At 43.2% G+C, this 23,348-nt stretch overlaps 1 non-coding gene across 1 annotated transcript; it reads right to left on the reverse strand.

The window, feature by feature from the left end:
• Positions 1-2,399: 2,399 nt before the first annotated feature.
• Positions 2,400-2,474, reverse strand: Trnat-ugu. Its single transcript has one exon. It is a non-coding gene; the product is annotated as a tRNA-Thr (tRNA).
• Positions 2,475-23,348: the final 20,874 nt, after the last annotated feature.

Here is a 23,348-nt window from a genome sequence, read left to right on the forward strand (position 1 = left end):
ATCGCCCTCCTCCCCAGGAATTCGGTGACCTGTGTTCGCAGATGTGGTGCCAACTCCCTCCAGCTACCTACCAAGACCTCACTACTTCCATGTCACGACGCTATTAGGTAGGTGGCCATAATATTCTGGCTGATCATTGTATGTTCGTAGTTTGTCGAAAAATTCGGCACTTAGTAGAATCTTGCATGGACCTCCAGATCACCTGATTTTAATGCCAAAGAAAATGTCTGGGAAGGGTACAACTTAGCAATAGGATTTTTGTAACTTCTTACACTCATGGTACATGAACTTACAAGCTCAAATTTCAATCCCCAAAAATAATTTGATGTAACTATCATAAATTCTCGATAAAAGCCATTTTTAAGTTTTCTAGGCGTTTTAATTCGTCGAATTTGAAACACTTAGTCTATGGGCCATGTTGTTCTGTGGTATGATTCCTACCAGCCGAGCGCTATGCCTGTATTTCATCCTGGTCAAAACTAATTTTTAAACAGTTTTCTACGAGCTTTTCCGTGAAGCGTAGAAAACATAAACATGAAGAAAAGTCAGTAACGTTCGAGATTAATAATCTGGTTCGAGTCTCGTTTCGGTCATTATTTTTTCATTCAGTTATATTAGCTATGTCATTTAAATATAAAATTCATCAAATATATTCTAATTAACATGTATCCGCCATTTTTCCTAATTACATATCGCACACAAAAATTCAATTATTATTACAAATATATGTCCTTAATTATCGATCTTTTATAAAACATAGTTCATAAAGACGGATAGAAAAACATCGCATATTAATTCTTCGACGTTTCGGCGTCTGTTGCCGAAACGTCAGAGAATTTTTACGCATTGACATTGCAGTCACATACCCTGACGAATTTAAATGGCAGTGACGACGTTCGCGGAAGGCTAGACTTGCAATCATAAATTACATTTTTGGGGCGAAAATGAAAACTAAATTACTCTTTATTTGGACTGTGACCATTATTTTATACCACACATATGGTGTGACACGAGCTAAAATGATAAGAACCGTAAAACCCAGGAAGCAATAATTTTCACGGTATCGGGTACATCTTATAAATGCTGCATTTCTATTGCTTTTTCCCGTCAATTCACATGCAATCTTCATGAAAACGATTATTAGATATATGTTAATAAGCCTGTATTTGATGAATTTTGTATTTAGGAGATGTAGATTTTAACGGAAAAAAGAGCCAGATGAGAGTAGAACCCGCGAAGTGAGGGCTCCCTTGATTGTGGGTACACTCAGTGCATCCATTCCGGGTATCGAGGATCTCGGCCCTTCTTGCCTGTTATCGACATTGATGCTGGCAAGATATCGGTTTCAGGTATTCCGAGACTTTCAAGACTGCATTAATTGCAAGTTTGAAGCACGATAACACATGACAAAAGAAACATTTTTTCGTATGATGTAATTATAAATTAACAATTTTCTGAATGTTTTCCTTTACTTGGACTACTGTTGAACCTTTCTTCTTGCCAGATTTCTTGATTCTACTTCAAGGGGAAGTATCTCTTAGGTTTTGATGTGTGACATTGCGACTCTCAAAATCTGCGATATAGATAGCCGGAACTTTCGATAGCATTGACTCAGAAGCTAACTTTTATTTTACCGCCAAGAGACCATACACATCAGTATGTGACATACATTTATACCTGATACGTCTCAGTAAAAGCAGCCTTACAGCCTGACGGACACACAGCTTGATAATAAGTGACAAAAAAATTTTTTGGTCTGGCGTACCTACAAGTTAACAATTTTAGGAATTTATAGTGTAAAACCTTGCTTCTTGACAAATTTCATGGTTCTAAGTAAACGGGAAGTACCCAGAAGGATTTGATGAGTGAGTTTGTATTAAAATATGTGACATAAATGACCGTGTCTTTTGGTTACAGCCAGATGGTGTGGCCGAGCGGTTGCAAGCGCTTCAGTCTGGAACCGCGCGACCGCTATGGTCGGAGGTTCGAATCCTGCCTCGGGCTGGATGTGTGTGACGTCCATAGGTTACTTAGGTTTAAGTGTTTCTAATTTCTAGGGGACTGACGACCTCAGACATTAGTCCTATAGCGCTCAGAGCCATTTTTTGATTACATTGATGTAGCTTTCCTTTTTTTTTACATCGGAAAGGTACCGTAGTCCTTAATATCTGACAGAAATTTTAACTTGATACATCTACCCGTTCCTGAGAAAATGGTTTTGAACTGTCGGACAGACAGACAACAAAGTGATGATTATATATGACGGTAGTATCTGTTCCCGAAAGAACAGTTACCGTGAATGACCATGCAGCTTTGCTAGAAATGAAATGATAATTAAATGGACACCCTAGCTGCAAACAGGCGTTAATGTACTTCATTGGGGACATGTTGAAAATGTGTGCCCCGACCGGGACTCGAACCCAGGATCTCCTGCTTACATGGCAGACGCTCTATCCATCTGAGCCACCGCAGGCACAGAGGATAGTGCGTCTGCAGGGACTTATCCCTTGCACGCTCCCCGTGAGATCCACATTCCCAACATGTCCACACCACTACGTTCGTAGTGCGCCCAATAGATGTTTGCCCATCATACTCATTACTCGTAGCAGATTAATCTACCAAGTCCCGTACGAGTTCGGGCATAGCGTGTGCGTTCGCACAAGAAGGTCAATGGCCGGGAAGCCATATTTTAACTATATATGACGGTAGTATCTGTTCCCGAAAGAACAGTTACCGTGGATGACCATGCAGCTTTGCTAGAAATGAAATGATAATTAAATGGACACCCTAGCTGCAAACAGGCGTTGATGTACTTCCGCGAGTAATGAGTATGATGGGCAAACATCTATTGGGCGCACTACGAATGTAGTGGTGTGGACATGTTGGGAATGTGGATCTCACGGGGAGCGTGCAAGCGATAAGTCCCTGCAGACGCACTATCCTCTGCGCCTGCGGTGGCTCAGATGGATAGAGCGTCTGCCATGTAAGCGGGAGATCCCGGGTTCGAGTCACGGTCGGGGCACACATTTTCAACATGTCCCCAATAAAGTACATCAACGCCTGTTTGCAGCTAGGGTGTCTATTTAATTATCATTTCAACAAAGTGATGCTATAAGGATTCCTTTTTTACCGACTGAGTTACTGAACTCTAAAAAACGGAGAAAATGATGCCCGAAACGAGATTCGAACCGGTGATTACTAGTGTCGAATGCAAATAACTTCTTTTTTTCTACACATCACCCACTCTCTCATAGAACACACACCTTTGTTTAAAAATATGCATCTGGTGGGAATCGAATCCAGGCCACTCACAATACAGGCAAACATTCTACGACAGAGACGCGCAATCCATCGAACAGATGTTTTAGTTTTGGTGAACTGCACATGCTCAGAAAACTTCAATGACGATTTTCTCGAGAACAGTTTTGGTGGTCTGATATTTAAGTTACTTCAAGTACGATAAACATTAACAGTTACAAAAGTCCAGTTGCCATGAGACCTTTTTCTGAGACTTCTTGGAGCAGCAGCTGAAACATAGCAATCACTGTGGTCGTGGTCTGGTACCTGTACAGAATCCAGTCATAAATCTTGAATAGTGTAACTTATGGACTTTCTTTCTAGCCGAATTATGAGGTTTATCCAAATTAGAGAAGGCGTTCCACTCTCTTAGGGTAATGTCTCTAGGGCGTTACTTGTTACTTGTCTGGTGTCCTTGTCTGCGATGGTACCTATGAACTAGAACAAGGTCCCACATTATTCGACGCACTGGAATCAGAGAAAAGCGGAGTTTGAATCCCCTACCCCCCCCCCCCACACCCCCCACCCCCTCCCTCCCTGACCGCCGAGATTCACTTTTCCTGTAGCTCCCATAAATTGCTTAAAAATAATAGCGGGCCGTGAACTTTTGTAGTGAATCCAAGAAATTATTTTGTGACATCACATACCATGAAAATTACTAATGAGTTCGCCACGTGTTAGGAGACAACAATTAATTGATATCAATTATTAAATAAAGTCAAACACAAATGGTACATTAGGGTGTTCATGCATGAATGTACAAGATTGCTTGAATGATCAAAACATGAAAGAAATGCATTTATTTTCGAGCCGTTTACACAAAACAAAACAAAATTACACATCTCAAGACGGATGGGAAGGAGGAGGGAACGAATCGTCTAACCATTCTTGGTTATCGTTCGTCGTACACTGCTGTCGGCGGCAGGCGCTGCGTCGGTGCGGCGCGTCGAGTCGGAGCTGTGCTGCACGGGTTGCCTGCCCTCAGCAATCGCGGCTTTGGGGCGGGTCCCAGGTACGATCTCCGCGTTGTCTGCTCGTTGTCGGTGGCTTGGCCGAAGCTGTGCTGCCACGGTGTCGGAAGGCGGAGGTTGGCGATGGGTGGAGGAGCGCCCATGTCCTTTCGCTTCCGCGGTGCATCCACGACTCCTCCTTTTCGCTTCTCATCCATCTGTCAGCTCAACTCCTCTTCAAAACATTACTCTTTTCGGCGTTGTCATTGGCTGACGAAACTTTCAATGTAGCCCAATGACAGATAGCCGTTTCATTGCCATGAATCTCCGTACAGGGTGGAAATTTTCTATCCGGGGCGGGCTGGCGTGTGCCTCGTGAATTGGCATCATCCTCACGATTTCAAATTCTTAAGATGTTTTCCTGCATTCCGAAGCTGTTGGGGGAGCATCTACACAACACTTCTTTATAACCGCTCTCTTTGCGCGAGCCCTGAACAGACGTTTAGGCTCCGTCTCAAAATCTGCCGAAGTCCGTCATTTACAAGGAATGTTCTCACTGTCAAGAAAAACATCTTCTTAGGAAGGCTGCTTTCTTTCACACACCTCCCTGCGCCGATTTCTCGCCCTTTTTCCAAGCTCCTCCCTGTGCCCGTGGGTTGCTGGAATTGTAGGCACATAACTGTTTTCTAAGACAGGTAAAATGATTGCCGCAAGGCCAAAGGAAGTCGGATGCTTTCGCACGAACATTCTTGGCGTTCCATCCTAATGGCTGCAGGTGTCCATTAGCTTTCGGCATGCTTCTCGCTGTTAGACGGACCCTTCGCATCGTGTCCCTTCTTGAGCGAGGCGAGGACGTCTGCCCAGCTACGTGCTTGCAGCACCGGGGACCTCGCCTCAGGGAGTCCGGCCCCTTCCTTCTGCACGGCCGCTCGCAGGGACTTGGCGAAAGTGGCTGCGGTATTACACTTTGGAAGCAATACAACTGCTAGTAGAGGGTAAAGGAGAGAACTGCCTTAGTAAATTCTACTTCCACAGGTTTTACAGTTACAGACTCAACACTTAATGTTTTACGACACTGGTTGAATACTGGGGTTTATGCACAGTTTTAACTGCTTTGTACTATAGTACTGCATGCAAGTAATCTACAAAGTCATAGTATCCAGCTCTAACGCAACACCAACAAATAATTAATGTAGAGTAATGAAATTTTGGGAGTACATTTGCATAGGTTACATACAGGGTATTTCAAAAACGACCGGTATATTTGAAACGGCAATAAAAACTAAACGAGCAGCGATAGAAATACACCGTTTGTTGCAATATGCTTGGGACAACAATACATTTTCAGGCGGACAAACTTTCGAAATTACAGTAGTTACAATTTTCAACAACAGATGGCGCTGCAAGTGATGTGAAATATATAGAAGACAACGCAGTCTGTGGGTGCGCCATTCTGTACGTCGTCTTTCTGCTGTAAGCGTGTGCTGTTCACAACGTGCAAGTGTGCTGTAGACAACATGGTTTATTCCTTAGAACAGAGGATTTTTCTGGTGTTGGAATTCCACCGCCTAGACCACAGTGTTGTTGCAACAAGACGAAGTTTTCAACGGAGGTTTAATATAACCAAAGGACCAAAAAGCGATACAATAAAGGATCTGTTTGAAAAATTTCAACAGACTGGGAACTTGACGGATGAACGTGCTGGAAAGGTAGGGCGACCACGTACGACAACTACAGAGGGCAACGCGCAGCTAGTGCAGCAGGTGATCCAACAGCGGCCTCGGGTTTGCCTTCGCCGTGTTGCAGCTGCGGTCCAAATGACGCCAACGTCCACGTATCGTCTCATGCGCCAGAGTTTACACCTCTATCCATACAAAATTAAAACGCGGCAACCCCTCAGCGCCGCTACCATTGCTGCACGAGAGATATTTGCTAACGATATAGTGCACAGGATTGATGACGGCGATATGCATGTGGGCAGCATTTGGTTTATTGACGAAGCTTATTTTTACCTGGACGGCTTCGTCAATAAACAGAACTGGCGCATATGGGGAACTGAAAAGCCCCATGTTGCAGTTCCATCGTCCCTGCATCCTCAAAAAGTACTGGTCTGGGCCGCCATTTCTTCCAAAGGAATCATTGGTCCATTTTTCAGATCCGAAACGATTACTGCATCACGCTATCTGGACATTCTTCGTGAATTTGTGGCGGTACAAACTGCCTTAGACGGCACTGCGAACACCTCGTGGTTTATGCAAGATGGTGCCCGGTCACATCGCACGGCCGACGTCTTTAATTTCCTGAATGAATATTTCGATGATCGTGTGGTTGCTTTGGGCTATCCGAAACATACAGGAGGCGGCGTGTATTGGCCTCCCTATTCGCCAGACATGAACCCCTGTGACTTCTTTCTGTGGGGACACTTGAAAGACCAGGTGTACCGCCAGAATCCAGAAACAATTGAACAGCTGAAGCAGTACATCTCATCTGCATGTGAAGCCATTCCGCCAGACACGTTGTCAAAGGTTTCGGGTAATTTCATTCAGAGACTACGCCATATTATTGCTACGCATGGTGGATATGTGGAAAATATCGTACTATAGAGTTTCCCAGACCGCAGCGCCATCTGTGTCGAAAATTGTAGCTACTGTAATATCGAAAGTTTGTCTGCCTGAAAATGTACTGTTGTCCCAAGCATATTGCAACAAATGGTGTATTTCTATCGCTGCTCGTTTAGTTTTTATTGCCGTTTCAAATGTACCGGTCATTTTTGAAACACCCTGTATTTAAATGATTAACATTGCAAGCTCACAGGTTAATGTAAGCATGAGATAAGCCATTGTAAATATGAAACTACGAGAATATTAACTGAAAGCATGCAAACAAACATGCACTGTGTTGTACAAGTTCCGGACGTCGGTATGTGTGGTAAAGCTCCATGCTAGTTGCACCTGGATGACACTGGAGTTGTCGTCTGATGATGTCCCACACGTTCTCGATGAGAGGCACACCTGGTGATCGAGTAGGCCGAGGCAACATGTCAACACTCTGTAGAGCACATTGGGCTACAGCATCGGTATGTGAGCACACGTTATCCTTTTGGAATAAGCCTCCTAGAATGCTGTCCATGGACGGAAGCACAACAGGTCGAGTTACCAGACTGACATACAAATTTGCAGTGAGGGTGGATGAGATAACCATGAGACTGCTCTCCTGTCATACGAAATCGTACCATAACTCTCAAGTGTATTACTCGTGTGTCTAGCACACAGGTTAGCAGCAGGTCCTCAGCTAGCCTAACCAACACGTGACCATCACTGGTACTGAGGCAGAACCAGCTTTTATCAGAAAACACAACACATCTCCACCCTGCCCTCCAATGTGCTCTCACTTGACACCACTGAAGCTGCAAAGGGCGGTGGTTTGGGGTCAGTGGAATGTGCACCACAGGGCATCTGGCTCATTGCTGTCCTTGAAGTAATCGATTTGTAACAGTTTTTTGTGTCACTGTGATGCCAACTGCTGCTCATATTGCTGCTACTGATACAGTACGTTGTGCCTGAACCAAATATCGAAGACAGTCAAGTCCCCTCTTGGTAGTGCCATAGGGCCTTCCGGTGCCTGGTCCTACTGCGACTGTAGATTCTCATGACCACTCCTGCCTTCAATAACTCCTCCCATCAATAAATTTCGATTATTCTGTTGCGATTTCTTTTCCATCACTATTATAGTCTGTCTACTGCAATTGCTAGTGCACAGTATAGATCATACAAATTCAAAACACTTGAATGTTCAAGATATATATTCGTATCCCGTAAGGTTAATTCCAGCATAGCTTCACCATACGTATCAACCTTATAACCAAACATAGGCACATCAGTAGGAGTATGAAGAGGGTCATAGTCACGCGTCGTTTTGTTCTATACAGGGTGTATCAAAGTTACACTGACAAACTTTTGAGGAGATGTAGAAGGCAACCTGAGGAACAAAGCGAACATAGGAACCCGTGTCCAGAAAAGTCATCCAGTGACGCTACAGAGTGTCGACTTTGTAGGCACTGGAGGCTGTGTATACGTGTGTATACAGGATGATTCCAAGATGATGTTACAGACCTGTTGCGTAAGAGGCCCTGATCTGTAAACGAATGAATCGAAGGTTACTGGCAAAAACCGTTCTGAAACCTCTGATACTGGGATACATATATGGTACTGTTAGTACTAATACTGTAGGGTAGGCATCATTTACAGATGGTAGTATGGACGAAAACAAGAAAAAATATCTGGTACACATAGACTTTAAAATGCATACCTGAAGAGCCACGAGCACTTGTTCATCTTCACTACTGTGAAAACATCTCCTCTATTGACCAAATGTTCATACTTCTCAAGGTATGCATCGTGGAATCCACATTTACTAGACACTTTCTTGTTATTTTGGTCAATAGTAACATCTCTGAAAGTTACCTACTCTACAATCATAGTAACACCAGGACTGGTACACACATTCCACTGTCAGTCGTATCAGAACGATTTTCGATTATGTCTTTCGATTCATTCGTTACGACCAGGGTCACTTCACCTCAAATTAAGTATCCTTCTCATTCATTCCTGAAAGATGTCACATCATCATGGAATCTTCCTGTATATACATACACATACAACTGCCACCACTTGTAACTTTGATGCTCTGTAGCATCATTGGATGACGTTTCCAGCCGCGGGTTCCTATCCTCTTTTTGTTCCGCAAGATACCTTCTACATCCACTCGAGGTTAGTCGGTGTGAATTTGAAATACCGTCATGCTGCATAGATGGTCCTACTCATACCATAAATACTGTACTTCAGCACCATCGTGTTGAATGTTGTCTGCTTCTATAACTACTCCAAAGTCATTGTTAAGTGATAGGTCTACATTCATGTGTTTAGAGTCACTAGAAGTCACTTTGTATGTATTAGGGAATAACAGTACTCTTGCAGGACTCAGCTGAGTCTCGACAAGTTGAGAAAGCTCCAGTTGTAGTGTAGAATAGTTGAACAACAGCAGGTCCAACAAATCTGGAAGGCTCTCTGTGGGCTGGTGCTGTGGTGGCGAGGACAGCAGTATACTAAACACTTTAGTGTTCCCGTCCAGCTCTTAACTAAGACACGCTGCGATGCTGGAATAAAAAATCATGAAGTGTAAGTATAAATGTATGTATTTCTAAATCATTATTAACAATGTTATTAACTGATGAATCGAACTATCAGTTTAATAAGTCACGGCTGCAAAATACTAACGCGAATCCTTTACAGACGAATGGAAAAACTAGCAGAGGCCGACCTTGGGGAAGACCAGTTTGGATTCCGTAGAAATATTGGAACACGTGAGGCAATACTGACCCTACGGCTTATCTTAGAAGCTAGATTAAGGAAAGGCAAACCTACGTTTCTAGCATTTATAGACTTACAGAAAGCTTTTGACAATGTTGACTGGAATACACTCTTTCAAATTCTGAAAGTGGCAGGGGTAAAATACAGGCACCGAAAGGCTATTTACAATTTGTATAGAAACCAAATGGCAGTTATAAGAGTTGAGGGGCATGAAAGGGAAGCAGTGGTTGGGAAGGGAATGAGACAGGGTTGTAGCCTCTCCCCGATGTTATTCAATCTGTATATTGAGCAAGCAGTGAAGGAAATAAAAGAAAAATTCGGAGTAGGCATTAAAATCCATGGAGAAGAAATAAGAACTTTGAGGTTCGCCGATGACATTGTAGTTCTGTCAGAGACAGCAAAGGACCTGGAAGAGCAGTTGAACGGAATGGACAGTGTCTTGAAAAGAGGATATAAGATGAACATCAACAAAAGCAAAACGATGATAATGGAATGTAGTCGAATTAAGTCGGGTGAGGCTGAGGGAATTAGATTAGGAAGTGAGACGCTTAAAGTAGTAAAGGAGTTTTGCTATTTGGGGAGCAAAATAACTGATGATGGTCGAAGTAGAGAGGATATAAAATGTAGACTGGCAATGCAAAGGAAAGCGTTTCTGAGGAAGAGAAATTTGATAATATCGAGCGTAGATTTAAGTGTCAGGAAGTCGTTTCTGAAAGTATTTGTATGGAGTGTAGCATTGTTTGGAAGTGAAACGTGGACGATAAATACTTTGGACAAGAAGAGAACAGAAGGTTTTGAAATGTGGTGCTACAGAAGAATGCTGAAGATTAGATAGGTAGATCACATAACTAATGAGAAGGTGTTGAATAGGATTGGGGAGAAGTTTGTGGAACAACTTGACTAGAAGAAGGGATCGGTTGGTAGGACATGTTCTGAGGCATCAAGGGATCACCAATTTAGTATTGGAGGGCAGCGTGGAGGGTAAAAATCATAGAGGGAGACCAAGAGATGAATACACCAAGCAGATTCAGAAGGATGTAGGTTGCAGTAGGTACGAGGAGATGAAGAAACTTGCGCAGGATAGAGTAGCATGGAGAGCTGCGTCAAACCAGTCTCAGGACTCAAGACCACAACAACAACAACAGATGAATAAATACTCAGATGGTTCAAATGGCTCTGAGCACTACGGGACTTAACTTCTGTGGTCATCAGTCCCCTAGAACTTAGAACTACTTAAACCTAACTAACCTAAGGATATCACACACATCGATGCTCGAGGCAGGATTCGAACCTGCGACCATAGCAGTCGCGCGGTTCCAGACAAAAGCGTCTAGAACTGCTCAGCCATCACAGCCGGCTGAATAATTACTAACTTCCAACGTTCTTCTGCGTTTTGGTCGATCTGCTGATCAAATGATCCCTACTAGCCGAGAGCAAAGTTGAGGAATAGTGGGAGGGTAGGAGAGTGGGGGCGATGGGGTGAGGTCACATCAACACGCATTCTCAGTGACCCTGAATATGACACGCACAATTGATGAAACTGTAATATGGCACTGGGAAAAAAATTTTGGCAGCGATCTGAGCCAGTTCTCTCGTTGAGCCTCTACTACTAGTTTCTTTCTTCTATTTTCTTCAAACCGAATTGTGTGCTGTCTGTGACATTGTAGTAGATGTCATATTAAAACATAATCTTCTTCGACCTTACGGGCATGTATTGCGTCAGTTCGTTAGTTTGACTCAAGGAGGGCTGAAGTTACCGCAAAAAAGGAGAATGTGCCTAGTACAGCATTCTGTAGATTCTTTGATCACCAAGTTCAGTCAAGCATATGCCAGTTTCTGTATAACACAGGTATTAGTAAAGTTAAGAGCATAGTTATTTGAAGAAATAGCTCACACCAATAGAAATTTTTATCCATCTCTATTTGGTTGTTTATTGTTGGGCACAATGTGTGTTGCCACTCTGAGGAAGTAATCATTGAATTTGGTAGTCAATGATTTCAAAGGGTTGCCATTTCTGTGAGAACTACTATATGGGGGTTCAGTTTCCTTTGGTTTGCTATCTTTGCTTGTCTCTTATTTAATAATATTCAAAATAGTTTTTGCCTTATTGTCACAGTATTTTATCTTCTGGAGCATAGTAGTTGATTTTTACCTCTTTAGTGACGGACTGGAGGATTCAACAGTACTGATGTTAAAGCTGTTTCAAATCATTAATACAGTTTGTTCTCTAAATTTCGAATAGCTCTTTCTTCATAGTTACTTTAATCTCAGGAGTTGCCCAACCATTATTCTTGGTTCTGTTTAATTTTGCCATTGTTTGTTCCGAGTGGAAACCAGTCGAAGTGCCGCAGAAATAAGATTAAGACAGAGTTAAATTTTCCATCAACTCTGTCTGCCTTATAAATTTCTCGCCAATAATTCTGGGCGTAGTTTCCGTCTGAATACTGTGATCGAGTCATTGTTTCTGATTCTGCTATACTGCAGTGTTGTTCTGTCCACGGTCGCAGGTTCGAATCCTGCCTCGGGCATGGATGTGTGTGATGTCCTTAGGTTAGTTAGGTTTAGGTAGTTCTAAGTTCTAGGGGACTGATGACCTAAGATGTTAAGTCCCATAGTGCTCAGAGCCATTTGAACCATTTTTTCTTGTGTCCAAACTGGGTGTCCTAGGAGGAATGGTTGTCAGGGATACGACACGAACGATCATTCGAAGCAAAATAGTCTACTGAACTTGGGCTGTAAAATGCATACCTTAAGAGCTATGAGCATCATCTTCGATACTGAGGATTAAATTTCTTCTACCGCAAGTTCTTTGCTGTCCATATTTTGAGAGGCAACGATATGGACCAAAACAATAACAAATGCCCGGTAAATTTGGGTACTAAAGTGTGTACCTTGAGATATATGAGCAGTTGTTAAGGAGAATAGATTTGTTTCACAGTAGTGAAGACGAACAAGTGCTCATAGCCCTTAAGGCTGAACTTTGGAGTCCTTGTTCTCTGAACATTTTTCTTGTTTTGGTCAGTACTACTACCTCTAAGAATATGGCAAGCAAATATCTTGCATTAGAAAAGATGTTCGTCACAGTATCGAAGATGAGCAAGCCTTCATAGCTCTTAAGGTTTGTACTTTATAGCTCCAGTTTAATAGAATTTTTCGCTTCGACTGGTCGTTCGTGACATCTCTGAATAATCCTGGGACACCCTGTATAGTGAATAGTCAAGATATATTTAATAAAAGCAAGAGCGTTATGTAGAATTTACTTCCCTGTGTCCAAATATTCTGATACATTTTCTAATGGGGTGTTCTTTTAATTTTGAAACTCTTGGGGATTTTATTTTTACTTCTGGAATTTTGTTAGTGAACTGTAGACTACTGTTAATCGTAAATTGCCTTTAGTCATCCATAAGAAATGCCATTAGGAAGTATTTACATTGCCATCTGAGAGTAAGAATCTCTAACTTCCTGAAGAGAGTTCTGCAAGGTGGTACTTTACAAAAAATATTTATTGCTCATTACTATAGGAGAAATACAATTTTGACGATAGTTTCATTATCCGACAAGATTATGCTGCAGGAGAGTACTGAGTAAAGGTATGCGAAGTATAGTAGCCACATCACTAACTCTTTTGCATGTCACAGGCTGGAACACTGCAGTTCTCCCGTTATTCGCAGGACCTACTGGATCCCAGCTCCAGAATCTCCGCTACAGCTCGCAGGAGATCTGCTAGCGAGCTTAGTAAAATATGAATTGACAAAGTTTCTTCTTTTTCGCCGTTGGCCTCCAGCTCCGCTCCGCTAACTTCGTTTCAGGTTTAGACGCTGTACCGAAGTTCGCAAGCAGGGCCGTCTGTTCCCCTCGTGGGCATAAATATACATCGAGACACACGGGATCTGGATGCATACACCGTCACGTACTACACCGTTCTCTCCTTTCTGTTGACCTGGGCTGTGGACGTACTCTTTGCATTTAGAATAACCTTGTCACAGAAAGATTCTACTACCATACATTTAGAAGCTGGAACAGCTAATTCTTTATAAAACGAAGAACAGCAATAGCGCCTATGTATCTAACTACGAATATTACCAAACGGCTAAAACGGGCACCAGGTAACTCAGATTCAATTACAGGTTGACTATCTAACGACTTCTAGGGCCAACAAATATTTGATTTTCGGTATTTCCTACAATTGTTGACCCAATTTAAAAATTTAAAATGTTATCATAATCTAATCAAGAGATACTATCTTACGTTAAAGGCTTAACACAACAAGCTAAGTATTAAAAATAGAAACTGTGTACATGTCTTGAGGCACCGTAATCACGACATACGAATTACCCATAGTATATTCATCCAATAATTGAGAATGTGCGCACTTTGCGACCTCCAGCTAACTTAACATATTAATTTAACCTCTTTTCAAAATTTTTCTCGCTTATAAAAAAAATGAAAAAAGTATAAAGCAAAACTGACTATGCTAAGAAATCAGTGACAAAGCCCATCAAGAATCAAGAGATGGAATGATGTCAAATGCTGAAGACAATCTACGTAGTAGACAAGAGACGGCTTATAAACTCATGGAACAGCTCAACAAATGGGAAAAAGATTCTGCACGATCTAATATAATAGACAAAGGAATTAGGATGAAACGCTTTCAAGGATTATGGGTAGAAAACAATGATAAAATTGAACTAAAGAAAATAGACTAGGGCAAAGAACAAGATGACGAAATATACCAAGGAGGCAGTATTACTGTGGAAGACATACAAGAAGGTTTAAAGCAGATGAAGAATAGAAAAGCAGCAGGACCTGATAACATTAATACAGACCGTACCAAACTTGGAGGATTAATGTTAGGTCTGATGCCGCTGCATTTATTCTATTAATGTTGGAAATAGACTTTTGAAGAGTGGCGAAAGTAACACCATATAAAACTAGAAATCATTTTCAATAAGTATGTTGGGCACTGGCTATAACTTACATGCATAGATAATTAATCACAGAATGAAGAATGGTTTGCACCCTCTTGCTGGAGGAAGAAATGGTTTTAGAAAATGACGGTCATGCACTAAAAATATTACGCTAGTGCGGCAGATTCCTAAAAAGAGGCAAGAATGTAGTCAAGAGACTAGTATCGAATTTGTAGGCTATAAAATGTTTTCGACAGAGTGAATAGGTATATGCTGTGGAGTACACTGGAAAGATGAGGTTATCTCAGACATTTAATACAAGTGATACAAAGTTTGTATTTAAATAACCAAATTTTAATCAATACAAGCAAAGTCAGAATAGGACCAGTAGCAGTTAACAGAATAGTATGATACAGGCGCAGTCACTCACCCATTTTCGACGACATTTTAAACAATACAAACACGAAGTTAACCCACAAATAAAGTTAATTCTTAGAAACACACATTTCAATGTTGTAATAAATAATTTACAAATAATTTTACCAAACAGTTTTGAAACAGATAGAGGATAATTTACAATTTTATTTTCATTGGTTGGACTTAACTGGCATACTCTGTAACTTGAAACAATAAAAAATAAATCCAAAGTTTTGACTCTTAAAAGAAAATACCGAGTACAATCTAAAATAATGCTAAATGGACAATCAGCTGAACAGGTATCTCATTTTCAGCTATTTGGATGTGAGGTAATCTGTGAACATGATAATGATATCTCCAGTGAGTTAAACAGATTAGAAATGATATGTGGTACAGTACGCAGAACGTAGAACAGGCACCCTTTTCACCAAAACAGAACACAGAGAATCAATAACGTTGGGATCTGATGACTGCGGTGGCCTGTGGCGACGCTACAATTCATCCTTGTATTCACAAAATCAGACCTTTTGGATGCAAGCTGTGTGAACACAGAACCTGTCGTCTTGGGGCACAGCATCAACATCTGGAAACTAATATTGTGCCATGAGGATGGACCTGATCGTTAAAATAGTCACATAATACTTGGCGGTAATATGTGCCCACGGAATATCAAGGCATGGCTTCCCAAATCATCATTGAACCCTTGGCCTGTTTCACTTTTGGGACGTAAACTCAGCCAGAAGTTGGAAACAGTATGTAACAAGACACGTGCGAAAAAGTGACATTCTCCTATTGCTCCATAGTCCAGGCTTTTGACTTCAGCACCACGTTTTCCCGTAACCGCCATTTGTATCACTGTTGAGTGGTTTTGGAATTCCAGCTCACTGCAATTCTCTGCGCCTGGAACTCCTCTCATGTTTTTTTGGTGATGGCAGGATTCCCGAGTGCGACATTTAGTTCTGCAGTGACTCCTGCAGCTGCCTTGTTTTTCGTCACAATCCTCTTCAAAGACCGTCAGTCACGATCACAAAACACATTTTCGTCCGCGTTGTGACTTAGCGGATCATGTTTTCACGCTTTCTTTGTATGCGGTTCCTGTTGAAACACCAAACACTTTTGCTGCTTTGGTCGCGTAAGGACTCACCATACTAGCACCAACAGTTAGCGTAGGTTCGAATTCACTCGGCTCCGACATAATGCACCCAAACTACTCAGAACACTTTCCTGACCGCGACTGGCGCTTACAATGTATTTAGGACATTGGACATTATACATGTGCCGTTCGTGGTTCAAATACAAGAACACAACTTGCAGGCTTGGCTAGCATCAGCATTTATAACGTTCATGATCAGAACATTCGCTACAGTTTAATAGTTATTTAGTGACTGAAATTTTTGCACTAACAGGTTTCAGGGACTCATCTCCATCTTCACGTGTATCTATAAATAACGGGTAGAAGCGTCTATGTCGAAGGTAACTTGCATAGCTGCCTCACATGGCTCATCAAATTGGCCAGCTAATTGAAACAAGCATGTTTCACTTCCTATTTATAAATACGCCTATAGATGGGACTGAAACCTGTTTGTATAAAGACTTCATTCAGTAAACAATGTACAACTGTAGCGGATATTTTAATCATGAACATAAAATAACAATGTTGGATGTCCCACAAACAAATGTTTATCTCTCTTTATGTTCTTGCATGTTTCCATATTTTGGTCTATCGATGTGCCAGCAGCGAAGCTGCAACAGAAATACACCCGTAGAAAAAAAAACAGTTATACAGTATTTGCGTGAATTCACTAGTGCAATTTCGTATTGGGGAGACGACTGGATTCCTGATCTATGTTTATTAAGATTATTTGTTTGATTCGTTCTCGTTTGTACCTATAATAATCAAACACACCCTACAAGGGGTAGTAATATTGACATGAAACAGTAACATTGTGTGTAATGACAACGGACAAACATCGTAATACTGACACTGTCACTTTCAGGGTGTCTACACTACTAGCTATTAAAATTGCTACACCAAGAAGAAATGCAGACAAATTCGACAAATATATTGTACTAGAACTGACATGTGATTACATTTTCACGCAATTTAGGTGCATAGATCCTGAGAAATCAGTACCCAGAACAACCACCTATGGTTGTAACAACGGCCTTGATATGCCTGGGCATTGAGTCAAACGGAGCTTGGATGGCGTGTATAGGTACAGCTGCCCATGCAGCTTCAACACGATACTACAGATCATCAAGAGTAGTGACTGGCGTATTGTGACGAGCCAGTTGCTCGGCCACCATTGACCAGACGTTTTCAATTGGTGAGAGATCTGGAGAACATGCTGGCCAGGGCAGCAGTCGAACTTTTCTGTGTCCAGAAAGGCCAGTACAGGACCTGCAACATGCGGTCATGCATTATCCTGCTGAAATGTAGGGTTTCGAAGGGATCGAATGAAGGGTAGAACCACGGGTCGTAACACATCTGAAATGTAACGTCCACTGTTCAAAGTGCCGTCAATGCGAACAAGAGCTGACCGAGACGTGTAACCAAAGGCACCCCATACCATCACACCGGGTGATACGCCAGTATGGCGATGACGAATACACGCTTCCAATGTGCGGATGCGACCATCATGATGCTGTAAACAGAGCCTGGATTCATACGAAAAAAATGACGTTTTGCCCTTTGTACACCCAGGTTCGTCGTTGAGTACACCATCACAGGCGCTCCTGTCCGTGACGCAGCGTCAAGGCTAACCACAGCCATGGTGTCACAGCTTATAGTCCATGCTACTGCAAACGTCGTCGAACTGTTCGTGCAAATGCTTGTTGTCTTGCAGACGTCCCCATCTGTTGACTCAGGGATCGAGACGTGGCTGCACGATCCGTTACAGCCATGGGGATAAGATGCCTGTCATCTCGACTGCTAGTGATACGAGGCCGTTGGGATCCAGCACGGCATTCCGTATTACCCTCCTGAACCCACCGATTCCATATTCTGCTAACAGCAGTTGGATCTCGACCAACGCGAGCAGCAATGTCACGATACGATAAACCGCAATCCCGATAGGCTACAATCCGACCTTTATCAAAGTCGGAAACGTGATGATACGAATTTCTCCTCCTTACACGAGGCATCGCATCACCGTTTCACCAGGCAACGCCGGTCAACTGCTGTTTGTGTATGAGAAATCGGTTGGAAACTTTCCTCATGTCAGCACGTTGTAGGTGTCGCCATCGGCGCCAACCTTGTGTAAATGCTCTGAAAAGCTAATCATTTGCATATCACAGCATATTCTTCCTGTTGGTTAAATTTCGCGTCTGTAGCACGTCGTCTTCGTGGTGTAGCAATTTTAATGGCCAGTAGTGTACGTATACTTCTATGGATACTGTCTAGTCTCTAGCGCTTACAGTGTAATTACAGGCCTGCTATGGACGCGAGGCCAGTGATGGATGTGTTTGCTAGGGCGCCATGGCATGGTGAGCTACTTAGCGGCGGGCGGCCTGGTGTTCCAGTCGGCGCCTGCCCCCGCCACGCTAACTCGAGGCGAGGAGACAATTTAGTCCCCCGACTGCGCGCGACCCCTGCTGTCCACAAATACTCCGAGACAGTTACAGCATGAGCACTCGTCTTACTGGCTCGGTTGCAGTGGCGACACAATCTGGGGCGTCCATAAATTCCATTAAAATTTCAAAAAATAACTCGGAAACTGTAATAATTAGAGAATTGTGGTTTTGTCATACCGGTCATGGTTTATTTTTAACTTGATAAACCTGCCCATGCTTCGCTGAAGATCACTCTGATATGAAACGAATGGGGAAAGTGCGCTGATCAACCAGAATGTTACCGACTTACTATCGATATAAACCTGTCCAGGCGATAGTAGCGTCAGCTGGCGAGGAAAGACTGCTCGGCCGGCCGAAGTGCCCGAGCGGTTCTAGGCGCTACAGTCTGGAACCGCGCTACCGCTACGGTCGCAGGTTCGAATCCTGCCTCGGGCATGGATGTGTGTGATGTCCTTAGGTTAGTTAGGTTTAAGTAGTTCTAAGTTCTAGGGGACTGATGACCGCAGCAGTTGAGTCCCATAGTGCTCAGAGCCATTTGAAAGACTGCTCGTCAGACACGCGCATGGTGCTTTTAGTGCCAGTGAGCGTGCTGTCTGTCTGTAGAATGGGGAAGGCGCGCGATCTGTCTGAGTATGACCGAGGGCAGATATAACGGCCAGAGTGGCTCGGCACGGGCATTTGGATAACTGCACGACCTGTCAGATGTTCGAGGAGTGAGTGTCTTCAATATGGGGCGAAACCATGATGATACCACGTCTAGACGTCGTGGGGTTCGGCTGTCACCCCTTTTTACAGATGTCGGATGTCTTGCACTGTGCAGACTGATAAAAATAGCACAGGCGGTGAAATGTGGTGCAACTAACATCATACTTTAATGCTGGGCAGAGCACAAGAGTGTCTCAGCACACAGTGCATCCAACACTCCTACCGCTAGGCCGACGACCCACCCACGTGCCAATGTTAACACTACGTCATCGCCAAGTACGACAGAAATGGGAACGTAACCTTCGGCACCGGACGTTGGTGCATTCGGAGAGCGTTGTACGGTCTGATGAATCCCAGTACCTTCTTCATCCTGCCAATGGGAGGGAGCAAATCCATCGTCTTCCAGAGGAACCCCTTCTTGATACCCGTAGTGCGGGACGAAACAAGCTAGTGACGGCTCCATCATGCTCTGTAGAACATTCACATGGGCATCCATGGGTCCAGTGAAGCTCGTGCAAGGTACCATGATGGCCATATGTGACGTACATTGGTTGAAGACGATGTACACCCCTTCATGACGGTCATGTTTCCCAATGGCAGTGACATTTTTCGATAAGATAATACGCCATGCCACAAGGCCTGGTGTGTGATGGAGTATTTCGAGGAACAGTAATGTGCTGCGCCCCCCCCCCTCACCCCCCCCCCTCCCCTCAAGCTCGCTATATCTGAGCCCGATCGAACAAATCATTCCTGTTTCTTTTCTGTTTGACGAGAGCACTTTTGGTCAGACGTTTTTAACCATGATGTGATTACATGTATTTCATTTAAATTTTTATTCTGGTGAAGATTACCCTAGTGCAATCGAAAACATGGTCAGTTGACAAAAATTTTGTTCAACCAGTATGGCTGTATATACATCATGTAATTAAATGGGGTGCGATTGCTGGATTACAACCAATCAAAATATTTAAAATTTCAACATATAGGGTGTGATTGATCGTCGTGTCAGAGCTCATCGCCCTTCCCCCTCTTCCCAGAATTTACGGAAAGTAGGTGACTAGTGTGTGTACGTAGATGTATAGGATCCTTCCAACGACCTATCAAGGCCTCAGTGCTTCCATGCCACAACCCCTCGTCGCTGTTATCCGTGCCAGAAGGGGACATATCGGGTCTTAGGCCAGAATGTTCTGGCTGATTGGTAAATAAAAGCATTCTAGCCAACATAGACTCACACAGAAAGCACATCAACCAATTCAGTTCCCTGCATTGCGTTGCTGTGATGTGAAATGAAACGAAAGGAAGAAAAAAGATATTTTCTCAGAAAATCGTTTTTTATTGTAAAGCTAGAGGACTGGCTACATTTCAGTTCAGAAATTTGCTCATATTTCGTAGTTTTGGGATAGATAATCAAATAACTTCCCAGATAACCGAATCACTTCCAACAATTGATTATGCACAGCAGTTTGAATGAAAACAACAACTTTTCTCTTCATCGTCGCGTACAACTGGAAGGAAACGAAAGAAATGAAATCGATTTTTGAAAACAGATAATTAATGAACTGAATTGAATAAAAAAACAGGAATCAAAGTAACTCACATTTTGATATTTGAAACCAGGTAACCAAATAACTTCTCAGGTATAAAATTACGTGTATATTCGAATGCCCTTTTTGCGAGTTTTGCGAACACGAAAACAGGCAAGGTGAGTTTATATAAAGATGTAAGAGATGTCATGGTTGTCAAACTTTACTAACGTAAGGCATGTCATGGCTGACAGGTAAAGAAAGAAACTTTATTAAGTGGTAATACTACGGTAACACATGGTCATTGTGTCTGGTGGACACCAAGAAGTAAGCCAGAACTCCGTATGAGGCAACACATATTGACGGCCAGCCAAGAAAGTGATCCTGCTGTAACTGTTGGCGAGGACAACCCCAGAATACCTCGGAAGCACCAAGCTGACTGTAACCGGCAGAAGCAGTACAAGTACATTAGAACCAGCCAGCAGGTACTGGAAAAATATCTGTCGTAGTAGTAAACAGCAGTGCCAACGGCCACGCAAGTTAAGAGCTGTCGGCGTGGGCTCGCAATTGGGTAGGTGACCATCCGGTCTGCCGAGTGCCGTTGGCAAACGGGGTGCACTCAGCCCTTGTAAGGCAAACTTAGGAGCTGGTTAATTGACAAGTAGCGGCTCCCGTCCTGGAAATTGACAATGGCCGGCAGAGCGGTGTGCTGACTACATGCCCCTCCATATCCACATCCAGTGACACATGTGGTCTGAGGATGACGCGGCGGGCGGTCGCTACCGTTGGGCTTTCATGGCCTGTTCGGGAGGAGTTTTTAGTAAACGGGGCAGTAGTTGGTAGGCTCTGTTTGTCGGAATATAGAGATGAAAAATTGCTGCTTCGCACTTGTCTCCTATTATGAATAAGGAAACTGATTGTGTCCAGACGCAACGAGTAATAGTCGATAGTTTCTGTTTGTCAGGACATCAAAGGGCAAAAGCATTCTCTTGTACTTGTGTCCAATAGTGATTCAGGTATTTGAGTATGTACTGTCACGACGACTTGGAAGCGGAGCCTTCGTCTCTGATAGTGAAAGTTAGAATTCAGGAATCGGGAGCTGCTAGAAAGGCCAAGTATAGAGAGTGGTAGCGTGTAGTCATTCATTTGCAAAGTTATAAAGCCACTGTACAACACTTCTCCGAATAAGGTTTAACCATTGGGGAAACTGATGATGGTCGAAGTAGGGAGGATATAAAACGTAACTGGCATTAGCAAGAAGTCCCTATTGTGCTATACAGGCGACATCTTTACTCAAGCCGGTGACAGGCACTGATCGGGAAGCAACAGCTTCTTCTAAAACGTTTAGTAGTTATGAAAGGTTTCTCCCTTCGTCCTTTGTTGCAGATTTTACTTGGGTTGCATCAAACTGACGACAGAACAGAAGGCGGAATGTTCCACCTGTTATGCAGAATCCAAACGTGTGACAAACGACACTGCGGAGTTATGGGCGCCTGTATTGGAGAACAGTTCAAAGACTTTCGACGGCCATGTCAAAGACCTTCCTCGAAGTGGGCACTCGGCTGCGTCTCAGAGCACGTGTCGGCAGAGTCTGAGCTGCGTCACAGGCGCCAGAATTAATTCGTCGTGCACGACGCGAATTGCAGGAAGCAACATCACTGCCCATAAAGTGTTACGTAAGCGGTTACCCCTTTAAGAACAAAGTGAAAAGAAAACGAGGTTACCGAATATCGGACCAGGTTCGCGACTGGATTCAAGAGTTCCTTGCAGACAGAACTCATCAAGTGGCTCTTAACGGAACAGATATAGTAATAATTTCAGGAGTTCGCCGAGGAAGTGTGCTAGAAACGTTACTGTTTACACTAAGCAGTATAAATATAGATGATCTAGTAGAATCGTGGTAGCGTTCTCTCTTCCCGAGCACGAGCTACCGGTTTCGAGTTCCGGCGGGGTCACGGATTTTCACCTGCCTCAAGGTGACTGGGTGTTGTGTCGTCTTCATCATCATCATCATTCATCACCATTACGGTCGGAGGAAGGCAATGGCAAACCACTTCCACTAGGACCTTGCCTAGTACGACGGTGCGAATCTCCCGCATCGTCCCCTACGCTCTGTTACGGAGTAGAAAACGTCGAAAGCTCCGTAAGGCTGTTCGCAGGTAATGCGGTAGTCTACAAGAGGGCAGAACGCTAGAAGATTGTAGCGATTTGCAAAAGGATCTGCGAAGGATGAATGAATGGTGCAGTGACTGGCATTTGAAGCTGAGGGTAAGTAAATGTAATATACTGCGCAGGAGAATAAATCCGCTATGGTAGTGTTACGTTCTTGACGAGAAATTGCTGAGTGCCATAAAATACGCAGGAATAATCATCCAGAGCGCCCAGAAGTGTAAAGACCACATACTAGGCAAAGCAGCTGCCAGACTGAAACTCATAGAAAGAATTTTAGGGAAATGTAATTTTCATACACGAAAGAACTGGCTTACGAAACACTCGTTCGACCGATTCGTGATTATTCCTCGTCAGACTGCGATCCTTACTGGTTAGAATTGATAGAAGTGATAGACAAGTTGCAAAGAACAGCGGCACCTTTCGTCACGGGTCGTT

Source organism: Schistocerca americana, chromosome 2, assembly GCF_021461395.2.
Source record: "Schistocerca americana isolate TAMUIC-IGC-003095 chromosome 2, iqSchAmer2.1, whole genome shotgun sequence".
Taxonomy (NCBI): domain Eukaryota; kingdom Metazoa; phylum Arthropoda; class Insecta; order Orthoptera; family Acrididae; genus Schistocerca; species Schistocerca americana.